Here is a 21,421-nt window from a genome sequence, read left to right on the forward strand (position 1 = left end):
CTAAAATGATGCCTAGTACAGCTAATACTTACTGATCACCATGTGCTAAAAACTGCTTACAGTATTTTCTGTCATCACACAGCCCAGTGGGACAGTTGTTATTGTTATTAGGTCTTGGAGGCCTAGACAGGGTAAATGAATTGCTCTAGTTACCCATTAGTATACTTGCTCAGACAGGATTTGTACTTACATGTGTCTGGCACATTCCACACATTTCATTGAGCCCCACTGCAGCTCTCTCTGCAACCCCTCTTAAGACAAGTCATGCTGTGTTTGGCTTTTTTAAAAAAGGCTATCAAGAGCTGCGGGCTTCAGTGCAGACATGGCCAAGTGCAAGAACCACACCACGCACAACCGGTCCCCAAAATGGCACTGAAATGGCATCAAGAAACCCCAATCACAAAGATATGAATCTCTTAAGGGGTGGACCCCAAGTTCCTGAAGAACATGTGTGCTTCGCCCAGAAGCACAACAAGATTGGGCTGAAGAAGATGCAAGCCGACAAGCCAAGGCCATGAGTGCACGTGCTGAGGCTATCGAGGCCCTCATAAAGCCCAAGGAGGTCAAGCCCAAGATCCCAAAGAGTGGCACCCGCAAGCTCACTCGACTTGCCTACATCACTCACCCCAAGCTTGGGAAATGTGCTCGTGCCGTATTGCCAAGAGTCTCAGGCTCTGCTGGCCAAAGTCCAAGGCTAAGGCTCAAACCAAGGCCCAGGTTGTGGCTGCAGCGCCAGCTCCAGCTCAGGCTCAGGCTCTGGATCCCAAAGGTGCCCAGGCCCTCACAAAGGAAGGCTCCAGAGCAGAAGTCCATCTGCCGATGTGAGGATGGAAGGACTGATGTGACCCTGGGCTGCTGTCTGTGTTGGGCTGGTGTCGTCTTATGCTATTTGTACAAATAAACCAGAGGCAGGATCTGTCTAAACAAACAAACAAACAAACAAACAAACAAATGTCTATCAGGAGGGGTCTTCCCACTTCCTACAACTCAGAAAATAGTTAAGAAGAATGCTTTAAGGACAGATTTATCTTTTTCTATCCTTAATTTCTTTGGCTTTTGCATTTCAGTGAGTTTTACTTATGTTTTTGATCATTGAGGTTTTAATATGATTTGCATAGTATTTCTCAGTGTAACTTATAAGATTCCTAGAACTGATTGGCCTAGGACCCAATCAAAATTTTTCCTGAAATTAATAGTCATTTAAACCTTACATTTTAAAGAGACCACTAGAGGTGAACACACATTGCAATATACATATGATGTATTATTGAATTGTGTATTTGAAACCTATATAATTTTATTAACCAATGTCTCCACAATAAATTTAATTAAAAAAAAGAAAAATAAGATAAAGAGACCACTAGAATCTAGTTGACTTCCTATGTACTGACTCTTCAAACTTTAGTATGTTACCTTTTTATGCTCATGTAGATTTTATGCCACTTTTAAGTCATTTCACTTATATTTAGTGATTTTTCTGACTTAACTTTGGATGATTGTAAATACCAATTATGATAACAAACAAACAAATGGATAAAAGCTGAAGTACTTGATACATGTGACACAGTTCTAATTGGGTAACAGTAAAAAACTTCAGGAGCCCAGGACTGATAACAGCCTATTTATTACATCTGCATGGCCTCATGGGCCTCTGTCGGCTTCTGGAAGGGAGGCCCTTCATTTGCCTTCCCTACCTCCTTGTCCACAGAACCTGCTTACTTTTTTTTTTTTTTTTTTTTCTTGGTGAGACAGAACTAAAACTTTACGGAAGTGACCATATTTGACCTCTTTCTTGGAAGGGTGGAAGAAGAGAAGCTCCATGTCTTGCATTCACACTGTATGACAGAAACTGTGTCTCCTTGTGTGATCCTTATGGCAGCCTGTGAGGTAGCGGTCTGCACTCTCTCTTCTTCCCAAGTGGCATCCCACCTCTCCCCAGCACAGCTCCTATCTCAGAGGATGCCCATTCTGCTCTCCTTCAGAATAGCATGTGATCTAAGAGGAACACCCCTCCCTACCCATGACTGGTTCAGGAATGAGCAAGTGATCCAGCAAGTAAAATGTGAGCAGGAAGTCTGATCAGAAACTTCTGAGGAAAATCTCCTTTTTCTCAAGAGAGAACAGAGAAAATGTGGTCTTACTTATTCCCCCTGGACACTGTTAGCACCATGCAGCTACCTTGCTGTGATCAGAGGTGAGGCAGCTATGGAGCATGGGAGATGGAAGGTCCTTGATGTGATTGTGTGATGGAGCTGCTAAGCTGATATTTCTCAATGCGAAGACTATTGGGACTTGAGCAGAATAATTCTTTGTTATGACCGTCTACTGTAAGTAAACATTCTAAGGTCTTTAATATGGATGAGACCTAGCCTCAAAATGCCACTAGCAGCCCCAGGAATTGTGACAACCAGAAAATCCATACCCCTGTTTCCAAACACCCCTGTTTGGGTGGTGGTATGACCCCTTCCCCATTGAGAACCATGACAATATGTGAGATTTGGAAAAAAAAAATAAGAAAGAAAAAGAAATACAACCTTATGGTTTAGGAAGAAGAACATGCCCAAGGCTACCAACGAGTAAGTGGCAGAGCCAGCATTTGGTTCAAGGTCTAGCTCTAGAGCTTGACTATTTTCTCCCCGCCTGCTTTTCCTCCAGTCACATGATAGTTACTCTGAACTTTACAATTCTGTTCTTTCCTTCTCATCAGCTTCCTCCAAAAGAACAAATCTGGTTGGTCTGTTCGTATAGAGCAAATAATAAAACAAAGGACAGAATATTTATGTGTAAAAAAATTAATATATACAAAACATATCTGCTTCTCTATCCATAGCATATTTCTGGAAAGATCCTGGTAATAAAGATTGGGGAGTGTAGCTAGGGGACTAGGGGTATGAGGTGGGAGGAAACTTACTTTTCATTGTAGATTCTTTTTTACTGTTTGAATTCTTCATCTTGTGCAAGTACCTTTCAATTTTATAAAATAGTAAAATTTAAAAAGCAATTGTAGATAAATTTTGTGTTATATATATTTTACCATAATCTTAAAAATCTAAAAAAGCAATTGTGGCATTTGAGATCTAAAAAACTAGATTCCTTACAACACTTGACTCGTCCTTCTCATTAGCTGCCTTTGGCTGCTTGATGTTATCTTTGCACCCATTTTTCCTTGCTGTTGTGCCTCTTGGGTCCATCTTTTCCTTTTCCATATCACTGTTACTCACCTACCATGACCCTCCTCCCGGCCATTTGCTGCACAACCCCGATGGAGGAGCTGTGACCCTTCTTTGACACCAACTATCTGCATCTATCAAGCCCAGTCCAAGCACCTCGCCCTGGTGTAATATGACTCCAACCACTTTTCCATCTCCCTCTCTTCTATTCCCCTTAAGAATTTATTTTCTGCAAAGCTCCCCAGGAGCTCCTTGGGCCAATGCGAACTAAGACAGCAGGACCCCAGATCCTCTGCTCTAAATATAGCTAAGAAACTGTACTTTTATTTGTTTGGCACAATGGGATTCTGCAACATTTTGTTTGAGCAAAGAACTCCACAGCAAAATGACATTATCGCCATCACCATCATCACCATCACCATCATCAGCATCATATCTTAAAAACCAGTACCCTAGAGAAACTCTTCCAAAATCTCTACCCTTAAAAGTACTTGTCTCTTCTCATTGCCTAGAATGTCCTGCTCCCACCTCCAGTTATTGGAAATTACCTGGTCTTTAAGGCAGTTTCTAAATTTACCTTGTTTGTGATGTTTCTTTAGAAGTAATGATGACTTCTGCTCAGAGGCAGATTAATGGTGAAACTGCTGAAGCTTAAGTGTTCTTTTATCCATTCCGATGTACTCACATAGTCTGTTTTTGTAAAATCTGCAAGAGTGAGGTATTTTGACTGCAATCAGTTAAGGCGACTTGTGTGAGTGGTGTTGGAGTGGCCAGTGGCACTTTTGGGATTCAGATGAGGGGCAGGTGGGTTAGGAACATATTTTCTTTTATTTTAATATAAGGAATGGTTTGCAGTTATTTTGCATGTCTATCTATGGTATTATTCGAAGCCTGGTGTCAGAATGGTTCCAGGATGTTCCTGTGGCCCACTCTACCCACTTAGCCAGCTGCATGGCAGGAAGGCACAGTACCACAGTCCAGAGCACTGCACAAGGGCTTCCTATGGAACTGTGACAGGAAGCTCCCAGGTGGATCCCAGTGATCCTGCCTCCTGGTAGTCATGCGGTAAGGAAAGAAAAAACAAACAAACAAACAAACAAAAAACCCACCTTTTTCTTCTATCTTTCTAGTTTCTGCAGCTAGAGCCCTAGAAATTAAGCTGACAAAAGACAGACAGCAGGAGAAAAGAAAACAGAATTTATTTACATGTGCAGTATAGCACATACACAGGAGAAATTTAGTGACTTAAAGGGGTAGTTAAAACATGAGCTTATATATCATCTTAACAAAGGACAATACATTTGTGGGGAAGTAATAAGATGAATAGGGGTTTATACTTTTAAAAGTGGCAAACTGTGGAGAGATAAATATATAAGGGAAACTATGTTCTTTTAGTTAAGTCTGTTATATAGTTTCCACCAGTGCCATCTCTGAGCTGATAAGAGTCTAGAGTTCTTTCTAGTGATTAAGAGTCTAACAATTGTCTTCTTCCTCATAGGGAGAGGAGAAACCTTTACAAATGGAATTTTATGTTCTTTGTTTAGCTAGGTAGGAGAAGGAAAGCAGAGAGCTTTTTTTCTGCCTACTGTTTCTTAATTTTCTTCAGTTCAAAATAATCCTCAAGCCAAAGTGGCATATTCCGGGATGGCATATTTTCATCCCCTCCAATGTTCTGAGCGTGGACAGGGCCTTCCTACTGAACAGTGAAAGGATGTTCCTTCTGAGATTCGGTCTCCTGCTGACATTCTATCTGGCCCTCTTACCAACACTCTGAAGACATCAGTTGCTATGTTGAGAGATGCTCTGGAGCAGCTTACGTGGAATGGAACACTTTTTCGATGGTAATCATATGAAATAGAATTTATCAGATTCCAGTGTTTGTAGGCACAAACCTATAATATTTTACAGCTGATATACAAAAGACACTAGATGAGGGTTCTCCAAAAATTTCCAAAAACATAGGGAAAAGGTAGTATAAAGTTATGTCGGAAAATTAATTAAAAAATTGTTTTCTGAAAAAAATTGTTTTCTGGATTGTGTGATATTTGTTGTAAGTCAGGTTTTAAATTTTTATACTTTGTTATTTATTTTTTTGTCTAGATGAATATTTGTTTTCTTGCCTAATTTTTACTTGTAATTTTGTAATCTCCTTAAAGAAGATTCTTGCTCACCCTCCACAATTATATAAATTTCAACATTATATAACTGGGATCTACCTTTTCTTTTTACTGGTTCTGCTTTTATTTAAAATGTTGATGTTTGTTTCTCATAGATTTCTTGCTTAATTTGGATTTTTGAAATACTGAGTTAAAATGCTATTTATTTTTATTGCTAAGGGTTTTTTTGTTTTGTTTTGTTTTTGGTGCCCTCAAATTATGTGTCGGAAGCAATCCTCTAACTTGCCCTATCTGAGTCCTGGCCCTGCTTATTGGAGGTGGTTGGAAAGTAACTTGAGATAGTTTCTTATTCAGCAGCCTCTCCTGACTTCTTGAGTTAAGGTTTAAATTAATGTGATCTTAAAATTTTTTTAAGATATGCGTCATTTTCCTGTATGTGCATAGAGCATCCCTCAAAAGTTTGTGTATACACACACACACACACACACACACACACACACATAACAGAACATGCTTTGGGGAAGACAAATAGGAATGACAGGGCAGAAGATTGCCATAGAGATTTGCCTTGGAGAATGTATTTTTAAATACTTTCCTTAGGAAAATTTCTTAATATAAATATACATTTTTTTCTTATTATAAAATCAAACCTCATTCCTATAAAAAATAGAAAATACAAATAAAGTAGGAAACAGAAAGTATAAACAATTATCCAGCAATAATTCTGTTAGTATCTTAGTGTTTTTCTATCTGTCTCATTTTCGCTCCTGCAAACATAGAGCATTTATTGTTTGCTCCTCTGCCACGCTTCTTACATTATTTGCCCTGCTTGGGTCTGAGTTGTTTCCAAATCTGCTTGGAGAACAGGGACTATATCTAACTGGTCTTTGTAATGTTCTGGGAGTGGGGGATAGGAGGCTTGGTCTGAATTAAAGACCTGGGAAACAGAATACCTGAGTTTAAACCCCGGTGCCACCATTTCTGCAAGTTATGTGACCTCTCCAAGCTGCAGTTTCCTCATCTGTAAAAAGGGATAATGTTAGTACCTACCTCGCACATTGCTTTGCACAGAGCCCAGTATGTGTGCGTGCAGAGAAATTGTTTTCTATTGTTAACTATTAGCATAGTGCTTCCATTCATTAATTCAACTCGTATTTATTGCATGTGTTCTACTCCATTCTTCTAGATGCTGGGCACACAGCAGTTGACAAAACAGACACAAATTCCTGCCTTCAGAAAGCTCACATTCTAGTATCTGGAAGTGGGAGACAAATACTATACAAAAATATACATAAAACATAAGCATACCTGATAATGATAGTGCTATGGGGAATTTAAAGCTTTACACATAGGTACTTGTTAGATATGTTTACTGAGCAGTTTTCTTTCCCTTAACCTCCCATTGACGTCCCTCACTTTCTCTTTGTTCCAAGATCCCCTTTCCAATGCTATTAAATAATGTCTGAACTCTGAAGATGGGCACTGTGGACATATGGATCTGGGTGTACGGTTTGAAACAGAGACAGTGGAAGAACAAAGCCCAGAGGTCATGCGACTTTTGTACCTATGACATGGAAAATAATAATACCACAGGTGTTTTGACGTGAGTTTTCTTCCGGATGATCACACCGTTGTACTCTAAAGTTTGCATTTATTCATGATCAATATTGCTGCTCTGTGAAGTCAGGACAGTAAACAGCGGCTCTCGGGCATTCTGTGGGGGGAGGGGTTGGGGAGGCGCTGGTTGGACAGTGCTCGTTATCCCGGTGTACCTGCCTCCCAGCCGTGTCTCCTGTCCTAGAAGTTTCTGGCCGCTGCTACAGGAACCTTGCACCGTGTTTATCTTTTCTCTGCTCGCGCTGGACACTGTTTGACGTTGGGTCTCAAAACTACTAGAGCCTCAACTTGGACCTCACAGGCAACGTGCGGGCCAACAGACAACACTATTGTAAGGCAAACATCTGTTTGTAAATAATCCAAAGACCAAAGGCCCAGGGTCAAATATATGAGTCTAAGCCTAGCATAAATCAGAGTGTTAGGAACTGGGAGATTTTTTTTTTTAAGGGGAAAAAAATAAAACATAGAGTTTATCCAATACTGTGATAAACGTAGGGTGTTTTTGTGAGACGATTTTAAATATGTGAAAGTTAATTTATTCCTGTAATATTCCCATATCCAAGCACAACGTATTTATTAGTTCATTCAAATTTTAAACCTTTGTACTATATGTTCATATTGAATTTTATTATTCCATAATTATGAGGACTAAAACTCAACACATTATTTGCTACAAACTGGCATTGGATTTAATATTGCTTATTTTGTGTGTATTAGTAAATCTTCAGTTGATTAAAATTATAATTTTTCCTTTTTCCAAAAATAAGGACCATAAGAACCATAAGAACCATAAAACAAATCCATGAATTGTCCTGTAGGGTAGTTAGCCTCCAAAATAGTCCCCAGTGGTTTGTCCCTCCCAATAACCCATGTAACCAACACGAGATTGTGGAAGTAACTATGTGTGACTTCTGAGGCTAGATCACAAAAGACACTAAAGAGTCTCTTTCTCTCTCCTGGATCACTTGCTTTGGGGAAGCCGGTTGCCGCATTGTGAGAACACACAAGCAGCCCTGTGGAGCAACCAGCATCAATTTACCAGTCATGTGGGCTAACCTCCTTGGATGGGGATCTAAGCCTTCAGATGACTGTAGGCTTCTTCACTCCAGCCTCATGAGACACTGAATCAGAACCACTCCACTAAGCCATTCCCAAACCTCTAGCATCAAAAACTTTAAAATAGTAAATGTTAAGTATTGTTTGATGCTACTAAATTTGAAGTAATTTTGTTACATAGCAATAGAGAGTTAGTGCATTCTATGTATATAAATGTCTATAAATGCATAAGAAATATCTAGAAAGATGCACATGAAGAATGTGGTAAACTTAAAGGAAGTAGAATAATAACAAGGAAATTAATGCTGTGTTTTAATTATATAATTAAAAATAAATTTAAAGCCAAAGCTTTAAATCAACCAAGATGTCCTTTAATAGGTGAATGGATAGATAACCGTGGTGTGTCCACACAATGAAATATTATTTAGCAATTTAAAAAACGAACCATCAAACTACAAAAAGGCTTGAAGGAGCCTTAAGTGCATATTGCTAAGTGAAAGAAGCCAATTTGAAAAGGCGACATGTCATATGATTCAAACTATATGACGTTCTGGTGAATGCCAGGGGAAAGAGGGGAGGGAGGGAGGGAGGGATGAATAGGTGGAGCACAGAGGATTTTTAGAGTGATGAATCTATTCTGTATGATACTGTAATGGTGGATACCTGTCATTACATATTTGTCAAAGTTCATAGTGTACAGCACAAAGAATGAACCCTAATTTAAACTATGGCCTTTAATAATAACAATGTGTCAGTATTGTTTTGTCTATTGTAATAAATGTGCCACATTGATGCAGATGTTAATAATATGGGAAACAAGGCAGGAGGCCAGGGAGCTCTCCACTTTCCATTTAATTTTTCTGTAAACCTAAAATAGCTCTAAAAAATAAAGTCTATTAATTATTTTTAAAATAAAATAAATTTTAAAGGATGAATAAAGACAAATATACAAACACAGATATCACACCTAATTTGTCAGGAAACCAAATCGGGGCCAAGTGGAATAGCAACTTCTCTGAACAAGATGGGGAAATCGATTTGTCACCCTTATTTCTACCAATGTTGTTTTCCAGCCAGCAGACAAGATAAAGGTTCCAAAATGAATATTCTAAAAATATTGAAAGCATGCTCCTCAAGGCCAAACAAAGATTGAGAATAAAGTGCCATAATATCCTGGGAGGCTCCAGGCTGCGAGAGTTCACCAGGCCTGAAAGAATGTGGCCATGGGCCTCACGGCATAGCTTCAAACCACCAGGGAGGCAGCTCCCACTGGACCACTGCAGGTCAAGTTCCTGGGAAGCTAAGTGTGGCCAGCCATCTCCTGAGAAGCTAGGCATGACACTTCCTTTGTCAGGTGACCAATATGCTGGCATGAACAGAGAGGGATGAAGAAGGCTGCTCAGGGTCTCAGGAAAGTGGGGCTGCCAGGGGGCACAGCCTTGCTGTCATCAGAGGATGCCAGTGGAGGTGTCACCCAAGAGGCTGGGCAATAATGAAGGGATTGGTCTAGTCAGGGGAGATGACTCCCTCATCCCAACATGAGATCCGGTGGGAGGAAAAAGCATGCAATCCGGAGTTTGTTGTCACTCATTCACAGAACAAATGCTGCTATGGGCCCAGCATGGTAGTGGTGCTGGGGTACAGAGAGGAGCAGGCCAAAGTTCCCAGGATTGTGGAGCTTATATACTGATAGAACTCATATCATGTCCAAACACACAAATGTGTAACGTAATATCCTCCGATGATGTTAATTACTATGAGGAAAATAAAATAAGAGAAAGAGGTAGGGAGCATTCTCTGAGGGGAGGGCGCCGTGATGGAAAGGAGGTCAGGGAAGGCCTGGGGACTGGAAGCAGATGGTGGATTAATGTGCCTTCTAGGGACTCCCATCTCCCCAGAATAGCACCTTGTTCTCCTTCAGGTGTACAGTGGATTTGTAAAGCCCAACCTCAGCCATCTCCCACTGCACTGAGATGCCTCATGGGGCCAGCGCTCACGGGCCTCACAGGCCTCCCTGTCTTTTAAAATCATGCCATTCTAAGTTCCATCCTAAAAAAAAAAAAAAAAGGAAAGAAAGAAAATTTCAGCTTGCTGCCCAACTTACCTTGAGAAAGAAGACAGAAAGACAGAAATGAACCCACTGGAGGCTAGTTTATAAGCAAGCAGTTCCAGATGCCCGGTGGTGGACTAGCTACACCACCCTCCTCTACAGTCCTCTTGACCATGGGGACATCAGCCCCACATGGGTCCTAGCAAGGTCTCTTGTGCGACTTTCTCCTTCCCACCCCACCCCCCACCGGCTGTGGCAGGCTTTGTTTTTCCCCAAATCTAGCAATTATGCTCATTAGAGATCACAGATTCTAAAATGTGCGGCTTCTTCCATGATGATACAATTTCAGAAATCAGCTAATGGATTCGGGAACTCATGTGCCATTTACACAGGAAAATAGCTGTCCTGAGAGTCAGCTGGGTTTAGGGAGGTGACAAGTGAGGGCGTTATTTTTTCTTTTTGTTTTTTAGAACCATCCTTATAAAGGATGAGCTTTCATTGGATGAAAGGATGAGTTGTTGATGGGCAAATCATCAGAGACTCAGTCAGTAAGGCTTTCATCATGCCTTGTGGATACCTCTGGCCACACTTATCTCAAGCCTTTCTTAAAAAGAAATGGTAAATTAAATTAAACAGTGATGGGAGAAGAAAAACGCAGGTCATGAGATTAAGGAGAAATAATAATTATTAAGAAATTAAAATAATAGTATTTTAAACCAGGAAAATAGAGAAGAAATAGCAAAATATCAGTATCAAAAGTCCTACTTTTATACGAAAGTACCAGAGTTAATTATGTAAAACTTCAGCAATATGCACATATAAGAGACTTCCATTTCCAGAAAATTACAAATATTATAATGTCCTCAACTACGATGTAAATATTTAGTATCTTAGCGTCATACCTCTCTCACTGTGTTAATTTCTTTATGTGTAATTCTCTGTGTGTAAACCAATTTTCGTTGGTTTTCTATGGGAGTTCTGTGAGCCTCGAGTGGTAAGAATGTTGCTAAAGCACACAGGAGTGTAAGATTTCCTTTTGCCAGTGTCTCTGGGAGTTGCAGTGGTCATGGATGTATTTTTGTGTGAATTTCTCAGGTTTCAGTTCTTGGACCATGCAGGTAGTCAGATTCAGACTCCATCCACCTCACCACCACATGTGGCCCAGACCTCTCATTGTTTCTCTTCCAGCAAAGCTCTGAGAGAGGGCACTTTGCCCCAGCACTTCCAGCTGATGGGCCATGGACCATGGCTCTTAAACCCGAAGCATTGTCTGTAGTCCTTGGCACCTCATGCCGGTATGAAGCATAAATTCCTGCATCGAGGCTTCATACCACTTGGGCTCTGTTTTCTCTATTTCTGATATAAAAAAGGTTTATGTTTCATTCATTCAAACTCGGTTATATATTAAAAAGAAGGCAAATTATATGTTTTTTTCCTCTGACTTAAAAAGAACTTTATGAAATATAACTTACTGGGGATGTATGTGCATTGTATCCAGGATTAACCCATGTGTTTATAGCAAGGGAGGGGCAGTCTGCATCATCCTCGTTTGCCACGTTGCTGGAAGTATCAAAATAAACACTAAGAGCCCAGTTTTCCTCATCTGTATTGTGAGTAAGAAAACAGATCCAGTGTCATAGAGTTGAAATGAAGATTCACGGGTCACATATGCACGGCACTAAACTAAGGGATCAACACGTTCCTGCCAGTGTGACTGGGACTTGACTGGTTTTAGCACTGGAAGTCCCTAGTCCAGAGAATCTTCTCAGGCTCAAGCAATCAGACAGTTGGTCACCCTACCTGAGTGGCATACATGTTAATAAGGGCAAAATAAACAATAGCTATGACTATCACTACAGTCATTTAAGAGAACAAACATTTTTAAACAAATGATTTTAACCTGGTGACACTGCTTTGAAAACAGTCTGGTAGTTCCTCAAACAATCAAATGTATAGTTACCATATGACTTAGCAATACCATTCCTCGTGTATATGTACCCAAGAGAAATGAAAATCTATTTCCCCACAAAAACTTGTACGCCCGTGTCATAGCAATGTTATTCACAATAGCCCAAAATGTGGAAACAATCCAAATGTTCATCAACAGATAAATGGATAAAATGTGGTATATTCATGTAATGGGTTATTATTTAGCCACAAAAAGAAATTGGTCTCTATTACATGCTACAACTTGGATGAACCTGGAAAATATTGTGTTAAGTGAAAGAAGCCAAACACAAAGGACCACAAATTTTAAGACAGATACCTTTATTGGTTAAAATTTACATACCATAGAATTCACCTATTTAAAATGTATGATTCAATGTTTTTTAGTATATTCACAGATGTGTGCAACCATCACCACATTTGGTTTTAAAATATTTTCATCAATTAAAAAAAACTCTTACCCCAGAGCTATTGTTAATGAACACACATTTGACCTGCTGAAGCCTAGTAAGTTAAAAGCTTGGGACAAAATTAATATTTCTTTGTTCCATTTGTATTATAAATAGAATAAACCCTCTTTAGTTTACAATTGTTCATTCTTTTATATTTAAAAAGGGCAAAAATGCAATAAAATATTCAAGAAATTGTGAAATCACTACTCTTCACAGGCAGAAGTGGCAGTTCAGCCAGAACTGAGCTGTTGACTGAAAGTCAGGCTCTACGCAGGAGACGTGATGTTTATTCATTGTCATACATGAAAAGTAGTTTATGGGTGCTAGTGGACAGCATAGAAAGTACATGTTGTGCTTTTTTAGTACATGAATATTGACAACTGCTTATAAATCGTGTTTGCGATAAAAGAGACAAAAAGCTAAAGTCTGAAGAATATGTGAACATCACGAAAGTAGGATCGAAGGATTAAGAATGAATTAAGTATTAAGGATGTTTAAAGCCAAAATAATACCCCCCAAAATAAAGACTTAATTTTGTTTTAAATAATGAAAGTAAAAATTTAGGGCAATAGAGATGGACTATTTCGTGAAAGAAATATTTCATTTAGTAAATGCTACAAAAAGTGTAAAATACCTACAGATAAACTTTAAAAAGAAACATACAGGCTCAAATCTGTACATTGAAGAAAACTATAATTCTACCGAGAGACACAAAAGAACATAAATAAGTAAAAAGAAGTATCCTGTCTTTGAATAGAAAGAAGTGGTAGTAGAGAGATATTAATTCTTCTTAAGTGAACCCACAAATTTATTGTGACTCCTATGGAATAAAAACATTTTAGAGAACTATATACTGAAATTCATATAAAAATATCCAGGAAAATTTTGAGGGGAAAAAAGAAAAGAATGAGGAAGGTATTGGTCCTAACACATATTAAAGTATGTATTAAAGATATCTACTTGATTGATCCTGACATGTGAATAAGCAGACAGATCAATAGAACAGAAGAGAGAACCTAGAAATAAATGCAAATAGTTATGGAAACTATGTGATGAAGGTGGAATTTAAAATCGGTGGAGAAAAGATGAATTACTTAGTAAATACTGCTGGTAAAACTAGTTGGCCATCTGGAGAAAAAAAAAAAGCTTTCCTTAAATTCTAATTCTTAAATTCCAGATAGGTTGAAAATTTTAATGTAAAAGTCAAAACCCAAAGAGACTAGATGAAAAAAAATACTTGCTTCAAGAAAACACATTTAGATTGAAAAAGACCTGATGTAAGCAAGAAAAAAAATCAAAAACCTTACATAAATTTACCCACAAAACATAGAAATTAATTTATCTGCATTAAAAACCCAACATTTTTACATGGAAAAAAATTATAATAAAACCAAAATAAATAAAACACACAAAGAGCAATATTTCCAACACCTACGGTAGAAGACATCCTCTTTGGAGGGCAATGCGGCAATGTTTATCAACAATTTCAAAGCAAATGGTTTTGACCTAACAATTCTACTTCTAGAACTTGATCTCACATGTTCATGTATATGTACTTATTCCACTGAAGTACTGTTTGTAAAAGGAAGAGATCAGAAATAACTGACACATTCTATAAAAAGGGGACAGATTTAATACATTATGTACATTCATAATTCCTGTTATTTGTGCAGGCAGCTCTTACAAATATTGGGATAGCTCTTTGCATGTTGATAGGAAACCATCTCCAAGATACAGGGTTCAGAAGAAAACAAAATAGGTCTAGAAATGCGTGCATAGTAAACTTCTATTGGTTCAATAAAAGGGGAGGAGTGTGCTTGTTATGTGCATAGATGATTTCTAGAAGGAAACACAAGATGCCGCTAACACTGTTGCCTCTGGCGACAGAGATTAGGAGACCAGAGGTCTTGCTTGCTTTTCATTGTGTACCCTTTTATCACTTTCCATTTTCGTCATATGCTTTTATTACCTTTTCAATTAAAATAGTTAATAAAAACCAAGGAAAATGAGCAGGAAATTTTTACTTTAAAGAAACATAAAGGAAATTAAAGTAGAAAGATAAAATAGAAGACAAACAACAGACATTAAAAAAATTGATATACTTGAAGAATGTGGAGATATAGAGCTGTAAAACCAAATGTGACATTGATAAAAACAAAAAAAAATAACAGGGGACTAAGAAAGAGGAAGGGAAAAGATAACAGCTGGAGGTAGACAAAGCTGAGAATCTTCTGTAGAGTCCACTGGTTCGACATGGGGTGCCCACTGAATCCCTGCCAAGGATGCCCGAATACGAGTGACGTGCAGCCCAAGTGAGGCCCAGGTGCTGAAAAGAGCACGAGGACCGAAGGCATCTAGGCTGAGGGTAGGACCTGTGTGTGGCAGATGTGAAAACTCCTCCAGGCCAACTCTCTCTGGAACAGAGGTGTGGTTTGGAGATCAACGGCTGAGTATGGGGGTGTAAATTAAAAACTGTGTCCTTAGAGCACCCTGTATCCATGGAGAGTGTGGGCTTAGACAGGTTGTTGTGGGGGAGTGGGTCTGGACAGAGAGCTGGCAGCATCCAGGAAGTACCATTTGTCACATTATACAAAACCCATTTTCAATAATGACTTCATGTGACAAAGAGAAGCAAAGGTCCAGTGGTCTCATTGGGCTCCAGCCTTCTCTTCTCTCCAGGCACAGAAAGACCCATCTGGACCCTTCATAGGGGTGGAACACTTAAGAAGGAGACAATGAATTTTGGGTAATTAGGGCAGTATTTGGAAATTACTCTAGTACTGTATTTGGAAACTAATGTAGACAAGTGAGTTATATAATAACTACATGGAAAGAAGTGAGCAGTGAGTGTGGTCCAGAGTGAGAGAACTTAAATTCTAAAGCAAGGGTCCTTTTGGGTCTTCCATACTGGCTTCTGGTTCCTAGGTTGGGGTAGAGGGTAGACAGGGGAGGAAAGGAAGGGAAAGCGATTGGGAAGGCTTTGAGCTCCCCCTTTAGGTTAAAGCATGCACCATGCTTTTAGCAATCTTTACAGGGTGGGACAGAAGTGCTCAATATACGTCCAAGAGATTCTAAGAATCTGAGAAGAGGGTGGGGGTTTATGATGTTGAAACTATTTTCATAATGATATTAAGACATTATTTACCTTTTTCACTTTGTGGACATTTGCACAGCCCTTGAGTATATGACTTTTAATATTCTGTGACAAAATGGAAAATACACCTAAAGCACTTCTACTTGCCTCAAGGAAAAACACTTGGGTGGTTGTTGTGTTGTGAGTTAAACTTCTTGCTTTTTCCACGAAACACCATACTTAAACAAATGACTGATAAACTATGAACATTTACACTTGGACATTTAGTGGGCGTTTTCTTGCAAATCCTTGAAGTGAGTCTTTAACTTCAAGGAAAACAATGGGAAGAATGTGTGTTTCCAATTTTTACTTCTGAACTTTGTAGGAAAAATGCAATTTAAGAATACTTGACAGCCTGCCAATGCTCAAAGACTTTTCCAACGAGATCAACAGTGAAACAAATATAACTTTTGATACTGGATGATGAAAGGCATGAATATGTGAAAGATTGGCTTATCTTGTGAATCCATATTTTCCAAACATCCAGTGAATGAGGTTACAAAATCATGTGCAAGTAAAAGATCCATGTGCCAGAGAAACCAATTGTAACAGAGTATGAAAATTCATTGACAAGTTTTCAGATTCCACATTGTAACTACCTGAAAGAAACTACATCTAGTAGTTTCCGGTTCTGGCGTAGTATGAAAGAATTTCTACCGTCGTCTGAAGAGACTCTTAAACACACCCCTCCCTTTTCCAACTGTATATCTATGTGAGACTGCATTTTCTTCATATCTTTCAGCACATACCACAACTGATTTAATATAGAAGTAGACATGAGAATTGTCTATCTTCTTCTAAGCCAATCATTAAAAAGGTACGCAAAATAGGAAAATCATTTCTACTTTTCTGATTAAGTTTTTTTTGCTTTGGAAAATATGGAGTTTTTCCAAAAAATAAGGTTTTTTAATGTTAAATGTAATTGTTCTTTAATCAATTACTAATTGAATAAATAAATATAGATTTTTATGTCTTAATTTCTTTTATGGTAGATATTAATAAATATAATCCACATGAACAAAAGCTCCTTTGAGGTCTTAAGAAACAACAATAACGATAATACTTGTTATAATAAAGAGGTTCTAGGACCACAAACTTTAAGAACCATTGGTCTAGGAGTAATACCAATAGGTCTACCTGGTGGGATGCATATGGCTTTCAACTTTTCCAAGGTTACCTTTTAGTAGGTCACCTTTGGTTCTGCTCCTTTGGCCTTCTGAATTGAAGCCACAGTCTGAAACTCGGAGTAGATTCTGAAATGTGGGCAGAGACCTACTTTTCTTGGGATCCTTTCTACCCAGTTAGAAGATATCTGAAATGTTAATTAATTAATTGAAAAGTTAATTAAAAAGAAGGTATCTGCATAAGTGAGGTGGGGGTGGAGGCAAGCAAGATAGAATATGTTCAGTCCTAATAGAACTTAAGCACATGAAACTCTTTTAATTGAGCCAGGGGTTTGGGTGGGGCAGTAAGAAGTGGAGATAGCACAGGACTCAGGTAGCATTTGAGCCAAATCTTGAGGGACATATTGTATTTGGCCTGGCAATGCAACGTACACAGCTCTGAAACAAACTTAGGCACACTACCTTATCCTGGTAAAAATGTCAGTTCTTGTCTCCTTTTGACTTTTCATCTCTACTTCTCTTCCCACAACCAAGTATCAGCCCTACAACTCCTTGGCATGCCAAAGAATAGGCTATTATCAGAAATGTCTTTAGAAATACTCTGCATGTTTTGAAGCTGAAAGTAAAGGTTTAAGATTTGGTGATGTTAGCACAACCCTCCTGTAAAAACATTATAGATGCTAGAGTAGGGCAAAACCGAATTGGAATTTTGGTCTTCCTATCCCTTTACTCTGGGATCTTGAGCAAATTACTCCAACACTTTAAGTCTCCGTTTCCTAACCTGGAAAATTGACATAGTAACACCAACCTCTCAGAATTGTTGAAACAATTAATTGTAAACATATGTGGAAGCACGGTGCTTGGAATAAGGCATTCACACAATGAGTATTGATTTCTTTCCTTGCCTTCCCACTTCCTGACTCCACCCCTGCAGAGACACTAAAACTAGGATTCCACTCACCACTGGATGACTTCCAAGGGGACAGAGCCATCATGGCTTTAGTTCTTCGTCGAAGGTAAGAAGTTAACTAGACTCAAAAACACAACATAAGCCTTATGTAAATGGCCAGTTCAATAATTTTCTGTTAGCGGCAAGTCAGTGAACGCACAGGCATTGCTACTAGAATTTGAGGGAGGATAACCAGAACGCATAAGCTCTGGTTAAGACATATTCTGGTAGCAGGGCTGTTTATCTGTTTTCACCCAATTTGAGTTCTAGATTTTTTTACTGTTATATTCAGGCAGAAGGCACCCACTGAATATAGAGTCCTACCCTTGGAAGTTCGGGAAGACAACAAAGGGATTCATTGAAAATAGATGAGATTCCTTCAGAATAGGAACTTCATACAGTTAACTTGGAAATAGTATTAAAAATATTATAAATAATTTCCCAGGGATTCTGGTTTCAATGTGCAATTTCTTAATACATGTTGCTTTATTATGTCAAAGCACTTACTATTTGCAGTAAACTCCCTTCTCTGCTTAGATGACTGCCCAATTTTAAGAGCAGAGCAAATCTGCTGCTTTTATTTCTGCCAAATGTCTGTTGCTACTTATTTCCAGAGAGTTTCCTCTCCCTCCTCTTTTTCTGTCTCTGTCTCCTTCCTCCTTCCCTCTCTCTGTCCCTTCCTTTCCCCACTCCTCTGCTGTTCTTCTATACCTATCCTCTGCATTATTAGCTCTGAGGTTGAAGTCAACCCTAGTCAGCTATTCCTGTTTTCTTATTTCTGTGCTCTGTGAAACTGTTAGTGAACTGGGGTGGAAGAAAGGGTTTAGCTAGAGCATTCTTTGGTAGGAAAAATAACTGTCTGATTTGGGGTAGGAGCTGAAAAGGGAAACTCATTCTGTCAGAAGCAGGGCCATTTCCTATTTAATAGCATTAACCTTTCTCTCCCATCTTCTGCAGAGGCTCTGAGGGGAAGACTACTTAACCATTTCATATTCAAAATAGTGAGTACATGTAAGCACCAAAGTAAGTGGAAATTTCTTGCCTGTCTTTATATTACACATAATCATAAAATGACTTTCAGTTTACATGGCTCCATAAAATCAAGTGGCAGCAGCTGGTAGCGTATGTCTCTTCAGAAATGACTCAAAGAGAGAAAGAAATTAAAAAGCATTGCTTTTTACTAAGAGGAAAGAGCCAGTGGGAGCAAATTCAAAAATGGGTATATATTTTCCTCCCCAGAAGGGAAATAGGCAGGAGTGAGGACAGAGAGAGAGAGAGGGGGTAGGAAAAAAATTTCCTTGAAGAGCAAAGAATGTCTCTTTTAAAAAAAAATTAAAAATATTATTTATTTTAAAAAATTGTGGTAAAATGCATATAACAATAAACTGATCTTATTAGCCATTTAAAATGTACATCCTAGTGACATTAAATACATTTACATTGTTGTGCAGCCATCACCACCATCCATCTCCAGAATATTTTTTATCTTGCAAAACTGAACATCCTAAAGTTGTAACACTATATTTTGATTTTATACCAATTTAATTCCAACAGCATACAAAAAATTTCTCCTCCTATAAAACTCCCTTTACCCCTTCCTGCCACTTATTGATGTCACAAAATTTCATCTTTATGAATATGTGACCAAAAACATAAATTAATTTTTTTTTTACACATTGGTCTCTTAAATCAGGTAGAAAACAAAAGTAGAATTACAAACCAAAGTTACACTATTTTTTTGTACATGTAGTTATCTTTTCCAGAGATCTTTATCTCTTCATATGGCTTTGTGCTACAGTCTAGCGTCATTACATTTCAGCCTGAAGGGCTCCCCTTAGTCTTTCTTGCAGGGTGGGTCTAGGGTCAGCAAAATCCCTCAGCTTTTATCTGAGAATGTCTTAATTTCTTCCTCATCTTTGAAGGACAGTTTTCTTGGCTATAGGATTCTTGACTGACAGCCTTTTTTTTTTCTTCAGTGCCCTGAATATATCAACCCACTGCCTTCTGCCATTTAAGATTTCTAATAAAAAATCTGCTTATAATCTTGTTGGTAATCCTTGCACATGATGAGTCACTTCTTTCTAGCTGTTTTCAAGATTCTCTCTTTGTTCAGCTTTTGATAGTTTGATTCCGATGTGTGTTAGTGTGGGCATCTTTGAGTTTTTCTAATTTGGAGTTCATGACCTTCTAGGAAGTTCCTTTTTATGTCTTTTAGCAAACATGGGACGTTTTCAACCATTATTTCTTCAAATAATCTCTATGTTCTCCCCTCTTATGATCCACTTGATTATGTCCCACGGCTCCCTCAGGTTCTGTTCGCTTCTCTTCAATGTTTTTTTCTTTTTGTTCCTCAAACTCAAGAATTTCAATTGTCCTATCTTAAAGTTCACTGATTATTTCTTCTGCCTGCTCAATTTGTTTACAAATCCCTTTAGTGAATTTTTCATTTCAGTTATGTACTTTTCAGCTCCAGAATTGCTCGTTGGTTCCTTTTTATATTTTCTACCTCTTCAATATTATTTCCATGTTGTTCATATATCATTTTATTAACTTTTTCTACATCTTTTTTTAGTTCTTTGGATGTATTCAAGACAGTTGTTTTAAAGTATTTGTCTAGGAGTGACATCAGAAGCATGTCCCCGGATCTTTCTCCTTGAAATAACAATAAGCTGAACATCTAAAACTCTACACATAACATCCAACCTGCACACAAGCACATCTGAGTGAGCGATCTGCACATAAATGCTTTCAGAGGTCTCGGGGGTAGACTGGGAGGAAAAAAACATGCTGTCTCTTGCAGCTGGAGCTCCCTCCAGGAGGAGGGGGAGGGGAGAAATTATGGCTGGTTCCCCAAACAGCCCTGCCTGGGAGATTTGTAAACTTAACACAGCAGAGACCTGGAGTCAGGGTAGAAAGTGGGGCAGGGACTAACTGTGGAGGGGCAACAGCTGAGTCTTAGCAGCCATGGTTGCAAAGCCAAGGTTGAGACAAAGAGACTAACAGCAACTTCCATCCACCAACCCAGAGTGCGCCCTCCCCATATCCTCCAAGGATATGTACACAAAGGAGACCAAGGGAAATTTGGGCAAATACTATTGAAACTGTTGCTAACATTGATGATAGACTGAGACCATGGGTAATGATTGTGATTAAATATCTATTAGAAGAAAAAATCATTATTAAGTCTCAAAGCAGGGATCCAAGAGGCTTGGATGCCACCTACTGGAAATCAAAAGAAAAATACCTTCTTAGCAACTAAAATGAGATCTTTATGTAATATAATAAATCTTCTTTCTGAAAAAAACAGAAAAGCAGAATACACTCCCATTAATGCCTAGGCATAGAAATAGTCCATTAAACACCATGAACAACCAAAGTGACAAGGCAGCTTGGAAAGAGAGATAAAAATCTCCAGAAAATAAGCATAGAGACAGAGAAATATGCAACTTAAATGTCAGAGAATTCAGGGTCATACTTCTGAAAAAATTCAATGAGATGCAAAATAACTCAGATCAACAATTTCAGGAATTGAGAAAAAAAGTAAGCCAGCAGAATGATTTTTCTTGTATGGACATTGAACCCCTAAAAAAGAACCAAATAGAACTTCTGGAGATGAAGAACATCCAAAAAAAGATGAAGAATGAAATAGCGAGCTTAGGAAATAGAGTTGAGCAAATGGAGGAAAGGATTGGTGATATTGAAGAAATAATTTAGAAGGAAGAAGAGAGAGGCTGAAGAATGAAAAATAATGAAAGAGAAATACAAGAACTAGCTGACACCATTGAGAAAGGCAAGATAAGAATAAT

At 38.5% G+C, this 21,421-nt stretch overlaps 1 pseudogene; it reads left to right on the forward strand.

Annotated features, from left to right (window-relative positions):
- The first annotated feature begins 322 nt into the window (after positions 1–322).
- LOC107501044 lies at positions 323–825 on the forward strand (annotated as a pseudogene).
- Positions 826–21,421: the final 20,596 nt, after the last annotated feature.

The sequence above is a fragment of the Rousettus aegyptiacus genome, unplaced genomic scaffold (genome assembly GCF_014176215.1).
Source record: "Rousettus aegyptiacus isolate mRouAeg1 unplaced genomic scaffold, mRouAeg1.p scaffold_m13_p_1, whole genome shotgun sequence".
In the NCBI taxonomy this organism is placed as follows: domain Eukaryota; kingdom Metazoa; phylum Chordata; class Mammalia; order Chiroptera; family Pteropodidae; genus Rousettus; species Rousettus aegyptiacus.